Below are 9,417 nucleotides of genomic sequence, written 5' to 3' on the forward strand. Positions count from 1 at the left end.
CTGGTCTGCCAGATTCACAGTTCCCAGGATGGGACAGATGGGGCGCAAGCCCCTAGGAGCAGGGGGAGGGGATGACAGAATAACCAAGCAGGAAAGTGAGGGAGGAAGATAACTGTGCAAATCTACTGGACTTGCCCCAGTGAAATTTGGAGGGAAAGACAGAAAGACTCCACATGACCTACCTTGGGAGAGGTGGTGCAGTGACAGATATGCAGAAATGCGGAGTCAGAGCCCAGAGGCAGATTTCAGGGGATGAATGCAATGGATGCATAATGGTGGCCTTTTCTGCTGGTTTCTTTCTGCTCCCTGAAGCTATTGCCATGGTGAGTCCATGGAAGAAAGGGGCGACCGGTTAAGAAAGTTCTTATAGCTCCTTAAATAGGCCTCCTCCCTCGATCTGCCTCTCGTTGGGTTATCACTCTTGCTTAATTTTCCTTAACCTCCACTCAAATACATACTCCCTGAGGGACGCCCATCCAAGTTGGTCAGCCCTGCAGCACTGGATAAGGAATTCAAAGGGGATGTCAGCTTTGAGCGGCTAGCTCCATCTCTGACACCCAAGATAGAGTTTCGGTTACAGTTACAGTCATAACAGAAGAGACTCTGAAGCCCACCTAAGGTTTCCAAGGGTGACCAACTCAGAGAAGGCAAGTCAAAGTGGCTGGAAGCATCTTGCGATGATCAGAGGGGGGGCAATCTGTCTAAGATATCCTAGTAGCAGCTGAGCCACAGGAAGTCGGAGGGAACGAGAGAGGAAAGATGAGAAAAGGCTGGGTATAGGAGACAGACATAGTAAATTCTGGGCCGTCTTCATGGAGATCTTCATGAAAAACTATCGGATGCCTTCAGGGAGAAAAGAAAGGAGATACAAAATCCCCAAGGCTTAGCAGTATTAGCAACTGCATAAAAACATTTGGAAACACCACAGCTCCTTTTGGGCGAGAGAGCAAATATGAAGGTCAATAGGTTAAATTAGGATTTTTGAATGCCCAATGCAGACACTTCTCTGGAAGAATCTTTCACAGGTGTCCCTGCAGATACCTGGGACCAAGGTCTACCAGAAAGCCCATTTAACCAGCAGGAATGACTGACAAATCCAAAGTGACAATGTCCATTTCAGTCAAGGTCCAAGAGAATAAACTCAGGGATAAGGACAGAATAAAGGCTCTTGTCCAGGAACTAGTTCTGCCAGAAGGGAGGGCTGAGGGCCTCCGGGAACCTTTGTTCTTTCCTACTGTGTTCAAAAAACAATAGTAATGCAAGTTTCTCAAAAACAGAAGTAAAGCTACAGGAAGGGAAGCTATAATCATAACAAATAGTATTAATAGTACTAAAGTCACTTTTGGAGATGCCTTTGGAGAGTGGACCAAAGAAGAGTCCCCCTGTGGCTTCCTAGTATCTGTGGCTTCACAGTACCTGAGCCCCAGCAGACAATTTCCCTGAGTTCTGGGACACCCCATCCCTCCCAGCACTTCTGCAAGTGCCATGGTAGAGGGACTTATTATCTGGGTGGTCAGTGTCTCTGGGCAGTGGGGGACCTGTATGCAGTACCGTGGAGTCACCCCTCCGTATCCATGAGGAATGGACTCCAGAATCCCCTCCCTTCATGGATCTGAGATTCATGGATGCTAAAGTCCCTCATATAAAATGGCATATTGTTTGCATATAACTGTGCACATCTACCTATATACTTTATAAATCATCTCTCGATGACTTAGCCTACCTAATAGAATGTCAATGCTGATGAACGCGGTGGCACACACCTATAATCCTCGTGGCTTGGGAGGCTGAGGCAGGAGGACCACGAGTTCAAAGCCAGCCTCAGCAACTTAGTGAGGCCCTAAGCAACTCAGCAAGACCCCATCTCTAAATAAAATACAAAAAAAAGAGCTGGGGATGTGGCTCCGTGGTTAAGTGCCCTTGGGTTCAATTCCTGGTACCAAAACAGCAACAACAAAAAAAGAAAGTCAATGCGATGTCCATAGTTGTTACAGTGTATTGTTGAGTGAATAATGACAAGGAAGGAAAGCCTGTTCATGTTTAGCACAGACTCAACATCATAGGCCTAACTCCAGCCACAGAACTTACAGATGCAGAGGTGGACTGTATTGTGTTGCCAAAGGGTATTTCTTTGTATTAACTATGTGTATTCTAACACAGTAAATCAATCTTATTTCCTTTTCTCTCCCACAAGGTCCTGTTCTGCCACAAACTTTCTCCCCTTGCTTTTGTCCTGGCGAGATGCACTACACCAATCCCAGCCTTCTCAGGCCACATCTGCGGCTCTGGTTTTGAACGGGTAAGTGTGACTTAGGATCTACTGGAGGAGTTGGGGGGATAAGAATCAGTGGGGAGCGAGGTGAGGAGAAAGAACACAGTAGGAAAGACAATGGAAAGAGAAAGACAAGGGACACTGATTTAATCAAATTTACCTCGCTTAATTTCTTATTCCCCTGTGGCTCTACTGAAGTGTTTTTTTCTCTTAGCGATAAGAACCATATATTTTCTACCCTACATTATTTAATTAATGATATCACTTCGATTTATCCCTACAGTTAGAGAGCAGTAATGGCCAGCCGTGGGGACACTCAGCTGTAACCCCAGCGGCTCCAGAGGCTGAGGCAGGAGGATCGCGAGTTCAAAGACATCCTAGGCAATTGAGTGAGACCCTGTTTCAAAATTAAAAATTAAAAGGGTCATGGATGTATCTCAGTGGCAATATGTCTCTGGGTTCAATCCCTAGAACTGCCAAAAAAAAAAAAAAGTAATAGGTTAATGCCTAAGGGTCTTTTTTTTTTTTTTTAATCAATCAGCAATCTAGAAAGCCAAATTGTAGCAGTATTCATTCTTCAACACTGTTTGGACCTTAAGTCAAGGAATCTGATTTTTTTAAGGTTTCATAATTACTTCACCCAAGTCAGGGTGAGTGAAAACTGCCTTTGTCTAGAATGGCTTTGCAGACAGCGACTGTGAAGCAATTGTATTGTTCCATTTCGCACCATACAATTTCACTGAAAGGCAGATTGATAAAAATCAGCCAGGCCAGTTTCTGGATGTTATCCGCCCTCCCTCCCGGAGGGCGAGCCTCGGGGCAACCTGTGCCTTCTGGCTGGTCCTCCCAGGGACACGCAGACTACCTGGCTCTCCTGGGGAGGTTCTCAGGCACTTGTCCCGAACACGCTCAGAAATGATGTGGCCACAGGTAAAGCCCAGGCCTTTGCTGTGGACGGATGGCTACCTCCCACTTCTGCGTCCTGGAGTCAGAGGACAGGGGTCTGTTTTCTGTCACAGTTGTTCTTCCTCCCTCTTCCTTGTTCACTGACTGGCCAACAGACCTTGGCTGCAGGTGTGTGCTAGGCCAGGAGTCTGCCACGCTCTGGGAATACCTCGAGGAGCTTCCATCTAGGGATCATGGTGGGGCGGTACTAGCTACTCTCATTATTATGTTGTCATGATTTGTTTTCCTGCTGCATCTCATACTACGGATCACTCGCTTCCTTCTTCATTCTAGAAAATAGTTACAAACCAGTATGGAAGGTGCTGGCTTCAAGAGAAGCCCAAGCTCCAAAGAGCATATCAGAGCATGGCCTACACCAAGCTGGGGATGGAGCGGTCACAGTCAGGGAAGATTGCCCCAGGGGAGGTGGCTCCAGCGCCTACATTCATTCCAGTGATGTTAATTGAGCAATTATCATGTGCCTGGCACTGTTCTGAGTACTGTAGACGTACAAGTTTCTTCATACTGGATATTCCCATTTCAGGAGGAAGAGACCCACTAATGGGCAGAGAAATGTGAAAGAAAGAAGCAGGGAGAGATGGAAAGGTGCTGTTTAAGGTGAGACACTAAGGATGAGATGGAAGGAAGTCAAGGAACTGGCCTAAGTCAAGGACAAGCTTGATGTAACGTGGGGAGGGGGATGACTGGGTTGGTTAGAATTTAAATGGGCCAAAGCAGCAGGAAGGGGTGGAGGTCAGAGAGCCAACAAGGACAGATTAGGCTAGGCTTTACAGACTATGGTTTCAAATTTGAATTTTATTGTATGCATCATGGAAAATCATCAAAGGGTTTTAAACCAGACAGTGTCAAGATCATATGGTTGTGTCAGAGTGATCGTTTTAGCTGCTTTGTGAGGCCATGGAGTGGTGAAGAGAGAAAGTGCTCAAAGGAAATAGCCCTGGGAGAGGTGGTCCATTCCACAGGATTGCTAGGGTGTTCTCTGTGGCCAGCTACAGAACACCAGGTGGGATGGAGAGAGGTAAGGCTGGAGATGCAGACCAGGGCCAGATGAACAAGATTCTCACATGCCATGTCCATGTTCTCATGTGCCATTTTAAGCACAGCAGGTTTATATGGAAGATTATGGGTGGCCACTGAATGCCTAGAAGCAAAACTGATGTGGTCACAGTTTACCAAGCTCATTCCATGGTTTTTTGGATTGTGGGTAGTATCGAGGTAATGGATTCTCTGGATTAAAAGGACCCAGTGTACAAAATACATTCTCTCTTTAAAGACCCAAACCTACACTATTTTTCAGAGTTACTAAAACGTATTAACATGCTTCAAGTTCTTACACATGAAACAATGGCTTCCTCCTGCCCCAAAGCCCAGTGGGTAAAGGAAGGGAGTTAGTTATTCCAACTTAAGGCATGTGGCTATAAGACACAGATTTATATCAGGAATATATATTTTCATCAAAAATATAGATCTAAGTCAGAAAATGGGGGAGGTGCTCCTTTAGATAGATATGTGGTATTTTGTAAAGATGTGGGTTCCGGAACCAAGATGGCGCCATATCTTGCCAGTTGTGTGACTTGAGTCCAGTTCTTTGCCTTTCTGGTTCCAGTTTTCTTGTCTGTAAAATGGGAGGCCATACAAGACCCACTCAGAGAGCTGTTATAAGGTTTAAATTAATTAACCCAAGGAGTGTACCTAGACCAGAACCCCGGAACAGAGTGAGCACCCGGTACAAGCCACTCCCGTTATTGTGTTTTTATGATTTATTTTCCTACAGGATCTCACACTACTGATCACTCACTTCCTTCTTCAAACTCTCCTCCTTCCTTTGGCTTCTAGGAGTCTGGACTACTCTGGTTTTCCTGCTTTGCTCCTTTTGGGGTTATTTTACTGGTTCCTCTTCATCCTCTCCCTCCCTCCATCTGTCCATCCTGTCCTCAGCAACCCCACCCTGTGGCTGGCTGCAGCTGTTCTCTATCTGGACAAGTCCCAAGCCCATCTCCGGGGATCCAACCACCCCTGAGTACCACACCCAAGTCCCCAACCATGCCGCTCCCCCCAGATGTCACATCAGCAGTTCAGACTCAGTGGGGTCAAACAGCTCACCATCTTCCCCAAACCATTTCCTGCTTCTGAAGTTCTCTGGGCTAGTCCATCCATTCACTCAGTCCTCGGTCATTCTTGACTCTTCTCTCTCCCTCACTCTTCACACCCAGTTGGTTAGTGAAGCCCAGTCTGTTATTTCCTCACCGTCTCCAGAATACAACCCCGTTTCTGCTTCTCCACCACCAGCATCCTATTCCCAGTCACGTTAACTGTTGCAACGGCCTCACAATGATCTCCTTACCACTGGTAATTTTAAAAATATATATTTTTAAAATTTTTATTTTTAGAGGAGGAAAAGTTTATTCGGAACTCCTGGTTTCAGAGGCCTACTCCGTTGCTCTAAGCCCGAGGTGAGGCAGGACACCGTGGCAGAAGGGTGTAGCCAAATAAAGCAGCTAGGACAGGGCACCGAGAAGCAGAGAACACTTCTGATATTTATTTATTATCTCTACTTTCTCTCCCCTCAAGTTCCAAACACCATCTCTAAGGGGGCCTCCTGATGCTCAGAATCAAGAGAGACCATTAGGTCTGAATGTTCCCAGCCTTCCCCCCGCATCCAGCCCACTCCCCGATTTCTATGCCTACACTCATCCTCCAGTTCAACCTAATCCCCTCACCTGAACTCCACACTCGAACTTTTTCATCTCTACTCCAATTCAATTTCCTCTCTCCCTCCTCTATACAACCACCAAGATCTGATTTCCATGGTCACTATTTAGGTTCCTTGCCAGAATCAAAGGGATTCTCACTAGGGCTGAGAAAATATGCACCAATCACCAATGCCCAGCCATCTCCAGGCCTTCTTCTGGCACGTGAAAGATAGCCAGAGATCACCCCGTGTTTGAGAAACGAACAGACCAACACTTAACTCTATTCACTAAAGAAATTGGGCTCTGGGGAAATAAGTACTACAGAAAAGAGAGGAGAGCTTTAAATTAAGTATAATTAGTGTCCCGAGAGAAATGTGCAAGGATGCTAAATCCCTGACGGGCTGGCTTCGGAGAAAAAAGGGCCATCAGAGTTATAGGGAATTCAACGATGGGATGGATGGCAGAAGGTCAGCCGTGAGGAACGAGCTCACTAAGTGGTAGACTGGGCTGATTGGCCCAAAATAAAGCTTAAAAGACCAAGAGATATCAAATGTGAACTAGAAGTTAAGAGACAAGAAGGCATGATCCATGAACCTAGCTACTTTACAGAAATTGCTGGATAGGACAGAGAGGATGGGGGTGGAGGGTGATAAAGAAATGGCAAGAATACTTTGCAGGGCTGAAGAAAGATTCAAGCATTCATGTTAAAAGGGATCAGTAAGTAATGTGCAAAAATAAACATTTTTAAAAAGTCACTGTAAGTAACCTTTATTTTCATAATTAAAAAAATAAAAGAAATTAAAATAGGCCCAGTGTGGTGGAGCACGCCTGTAATCCCAGCGGCTGGAGAGGCTAAGGCAGGAGGATCTCGAGTTCAAGGCCAGCCTCAGCAAAAGCGAGGCACTAAGCAACTCAGTGAGACCCTGCCTCTAAATAAAATACAAAATAGGGCTGGGGATGTGGCTCAGTGGCCGAGTGCCCCTGAGTTCAATCCCTGGTATCTCTCCCCACCCCCACCCCCAAAATTAAATAATTTCTTAGTGTCCTCTGTGTGTGTACACACACACACACACACATACACAGAGAGAGATAGAGAGAGACATGCTTCAATGGCTAGGAGGGATGGAGACCCTCTCAGGAGGCAGAAAAAGGTAAGTGGCAGAGTGGAGTCCACTTAGGGTCTAGTTCTGACCAAAGCAGGATTCCTCAGAGCCTATCCCAGGGTCCCCTCACTGCTGCCCAGCTGGGGGGGGCGGGGGCAGGCCGCACCCCAATCCCAACCTTCTGTTCAGACATGAGTTTCTCTCTGCTTAAAACAGCATCCCACATTCCCCAAAGAGGGGCCTTGAGGAAGGGGTTTTGGGGGCGAGTCCAACCAGGACCTTGTGTTCCCAAGACAATCCAGCGGGAGGAGGATCCCGAGCTGGCTGGGCCGGCTGGAATGAAGGACAAAGCCACCCGGCTGAATGTCTTGTTCCCAGGGTTAATCTGCAAAATGTCCACAGCAAGAAAGGGGCGCAGCAAGAAGTGGACCAGGCGAGCTGTTGGGGACAAAGCCGAGAACACAGGAGAGTGCCGGAGTCCCCCACTAAGAGGCACCTGTGCTCAGAGAGAGGTGCTGTTGCCCCCGGGGCCCCTCCATCAGGCCTTCCCAGACCCCTCAACACTGCTAGGTGTCACCCTCAGTCTCCAAGAGGAACCATAAGAAACTGCCAACAGTCCACCGTGTTTGTCCTTCAAAAACGTTGGTTTCAGGTGATTCCATCCAATGCACCAAGAGGAATTTGAACCACAGAATCTCTGTTTTTGTAACCCATTTTTCTCCAGGTCTTACCATGTAATAGATAAAAGCACTATGGACCAAAGAAATTGTATGAATTTATTTTTACCTTGCCAAGAAATTTTCCATAGTTTCTTAGATAGTTCCTCTAAAGCTCTTAAATAAAAATATGTTTGTAAAACCCTTTATTATATAAGGTGGGGTCCTCTAGCAGTTCAAATGCAATAAGTGCAGAGAGAAAAGGAATGTCTGTGGGCTAAGAACCTACTGGGTGCCACTCAGAGTGGCACTTCCATTCAATTTTTCATTGACTCACCACAAAGATCTCTAAAGAAACACATAGTTGGAGCCTCAATCACTCTGGAGGCTGAGGCGGGAGGATCACAAATTTGAGGCTAGCCTCAGCAACTTAGTGAGGCCCTAAGCAACTTAGCGAGGGCCTCTCTCTGAGTACAACCCGATCTCAAAATGAAAAATAAAAGGGGGTGGAGATGTGGGTCAGCAGTTAAGCACTTCTGGGTTCAATTCCTAGTACAAAAAAAAAAAAAGAAAGACACATGGTTGGTCCTGTCTCAAAATTAGGGAAGTCATCTTACAGACCAATTTTAAATATAATAAATCACATGTTCAGTTTTTTTTTTTTAAGTTAGGGAACTGAGGCTACCAGAGATGCAGAAATACATCAAGCCAGGCACAGTGGTACATGCCTTCAGTCCCAGCTACTCAGGAGGCTCAGACAGAAGGATATTTGAAGCCAAGGAGTTCAAGAATCAAGACCAGCCTGAGCAACATAGCAAGACCCTGAGTCAAAAAAAGAAAAAGAAAGGAAGAAAAGAAAGGTGAGTTAAAGAGGGAAGGGAAAAGAAAAGAAATAACCAGACACCACGGAGCTACACCAAGTGGTAGAAGTCTAATTTGGGGAAAAACAACCCCCCCCACACACACACACACACGAACACCAACACACAAACAAGAGAGCATTGAAAATAATGAAGATATCTTCCTAAAGATTCTGAAAATAGTATAGTTGGTTCATTTTTGTAAAAATATGCCATTTTGTCCAGTACCAAAAAAAAAATTTTTTTTTAAAGTCCCCTTCTAGTGTGAAATGTGCAGGACCCATATGTGCCTGTGTGGAGACATCCCCGCTTGACACCAGTCCTGTGGGTTCCAATTCCATTTTGTGGAACTTTCCTTGCCCTTCTCTGGTCCTAGGGAGTGACAGAAGGCACCTCCTTTCTTTCTAACGCTAGACAAGGCCAGTTTCAAACAATGGTGACGAGCTACTTACCAGGGGCCCCTTGTAGGAGCTGGTCCCCATTTTTGTACCCAGTGAGACCAAACACTCTGCCTGCAGAGCCTCGCCATTGCTCTGCAGTGGCAGACAAGAAGTGGAACCATGACCTTGAATTCTAAGTGCTCCAGGTCAATATTTCCTGAGTGGTTTCCCCCTCTCCCTCTGGGCTGTGCACACGCTTCCTCCTGGGCTGCCCGCGTCTGCAAAAGGAAGAGCTGTCACAGCAATATGAGACAGGAAGCCAACGGCCAAACATGGTCAGTGCACAAAAATCAAGAAGGAAAAATACACTTGGTGATCTAGCAACCTCGGTGCCTTCGAGTAAGCAGAGATAAGTCACATGCCAAGTCCCTGAGGGCATGTAGGAATGTCTTCCTACCCAACTGGCTTCAGACATTTGGTGGGCACT

General features: G+C 46.3%; 1 long non-coding RNA gene across 1 annotated transcript; it reads right to left on the reverse strand.

The window, feature by feature from the left end:
* Positions 1-4,013: 4,013 nt before the first annotated feature.
* Positions 4,014-9,192, reverse strand: LOC114102708 (uncharacterized). Its single transcript, XR_003584562.2, has 2 exons — positions 9,003-9,192; positions 4,014-4,853 (listed from the first exon to the last, which is right to left on the reverse strand). It is a non-coding gene; the product is annotated as an uncharacterized lncRNA (long non-coding RNA).
* Between the last annotated feature and the right edge of the window lie 225 nt (positions 9,193-9,417).

The sequence above is a fragment of the Marmota flaviventris genome, chromosome 6 (genome assembly GCF_047511675.1).
Source record: "Marmota flaviventris isolate mMarFla1 chromosome 6, mMarFla1.hap1, whole genome shotgun sequence".
NCBI lineage: Eukaryota > Metazoa > Chordata > Mammalia > Rodentia > Sciuridae > Marmota > Marmota flaviventris.